Source organism: Galeopterus variegatus, unplaced genomic scaffold (assembly GCF_000696425.1).
Source record: "Galeopterus variegatus unplaced genomic scaffold, G_variegatus-3.0.2 Scaffold473, whole genome shotgun sequence".
Taxonomy (NCBI): Eukaryota; Metazoa; Chordata; class Mammalia; order Dermoptera; family Cynocephalidae; genus Galeopterus; species Galeopterus variegatus.
The window spans coordinates 560,932-562,891 of NW_007726584.1; the positions used below are offsets into that span (position 1 = coordinate 560,932).

At 36.8% G+C, this 1,960-nt stretch overlaps 1 non-coding gene across 1 annotated transcript; it reads left to right on the forward strand.

Moving 5' to 3' along the window:
* The first annotated feature begins 1,886 nt into the window (after nt 1-1,886).
* Nucleotides 1,887-1,960, forward strand: TRNAI-GAU. Its single transcript has one exon. It is a non-coding gene; the product is annotated as a tRNA-Ile (tRNA).

Here is a 1,960-nt window from a genome sequence, read left to right on the forward strand (position 1 = left end):
TTCATTTTTTTAATCGTCCAAGCCTGATGCCTACTGACTGTATTAGCTTGACTGAAAAATCAATGTTTAACAAATAAGTGAGGCATTAACTCTGTGAAAGTTAATCATGTTAAAATATAGATCTTAATTATCTAGAATAGCTATCTTATGTCGTATAGAGTGGGTTTGACTTATATTTTAACAAGTCATTTATATATCAGGGATTCCTGAGGATTTCATGGCTAAGAAAGTGTGGGAATTCCTCCCAAAAGTAGTTTCAAGTTGAAAGCAATTGCTCCAGAGGAAGGACCAGGGAAACTGGAACACAGAAATTGCTTTTAGGTCCAGGAAAAATTTTATATCAGGTCCTAGGAAAACTGCCAGAAACTTGCATTACACTTGATTCCTTTTCCAAATACCCAGTTTTGCTAGAGGGGGGGAAATAAAACAATTTTTTCTTCTGATATATATGCATTTTTATTGTATCTTAAACCCTTAATGAATTCCAAATGTTCACTTTGCTTATTCTTGAGTACCCAACTGAAATGCAGACCAGAAAGGGACAAATTCTTCTTGTGACCTTTCTATTCCATGATTGCTTTTTGAATTGTGAAATGAGTGCACTTTTGAAACTGTGAGCTCCCAGCTGCCTTTATGTCAAGGCCTCAAGGCATTGTCACATGGTGGCAAGCTCCACTTGTTGAGATAGTAGCCCCTGAACCTTTTCTCATTTTTCTTCAAACTTTTGAGTACCTCTCCATAGAACTGACTTCTGAATTCAGACAGAATTTCTAAGTATTATAAACCAACACCTTATTCCTGTTCCACTACACTCAACAGTAACTTTCAAAGGCTACTCCTAATGCTTAACACCAAATTTAAGTCTTTATCTTTGCTTATAAAATGAAAAAAAAAAAGTACAAAATATAATTGACTGAAGACTTAAGGTTTGAGATGTTAACATGGTGCCAAGCTAAGATTCTTACTATAACTGTTCCCATCTTCCCATTAAAATATCATGAGTTTTTGAAAAGTAAGTGTCAACAATTTGGAAGAGTCTGGGGAATTTCCAATGACTACAGTGTAGAGGAGACAATATCAAGAAACTCTACCATGGATACTTTATCACCTGAAAAAGAAGAGCAAAGTTGATAGGGAAAAGTTTATACCTTCAAACTATTATTTAACCAGAACTTACAAATCCCAAAAGAAAGCACAACAGAAATTCAAAGGGCTAATTAAAACATATGATGGATAGACTCTTAGAATAATGAGCTGCAGATAAGGCAGTATGTGGAAACATGCTGACAGCCGACAGTGTTCAAGTTTGTAGTTTTTCCATTTATCACAGCTGATTAAAGAAGAACCCAGATAGCCTCTGATTCTTGACAACATAAATCCCCCTAATTGCAGACAACTGGACAACTGCATCAGGGGAAGATCTTGTCATGTTAGCCACTCAACAGGTGATAAATGTAAATGTCAGCTGGATTCCAGAATTTGGACAAGGGAGTATGTACTTACACCCCCCTACATCTTAAGATCTATTAGTTTCCAAGAGGACAGTAAAGAGAGGCCGAGGAAATTTCATCTATTGGGTGGCCAACCCTAAGACTGGAAGGAACTTCCCTCATTGACATATAACACAAAAGTAATCACTACCACAACGTAAGAGCTATAAAAAATTCTGGAGTACGAGGAAATAGAACACTATCTGAAGACTACCAGGAAGAGCATATATCTGAAAATGATTTACTAAGGGAAAAGAAGAAAATTTTAGAAAATGCCTGTTTGCGCCCTTAATAGGGTGTGAGGGACATATGATATCTATCAAACTGTGACCTATATGGTAAGGAGGCAAGGAAACTAAAAATTTAACTGCAGAATTTAAAATGCCATTGGAAGCTGACCTGTTAGCTCAGTTGGTTAGAGCATGGTGCTGATAACACCAGGGTCCCAGGTTCAATCCCTGTACCAGCCA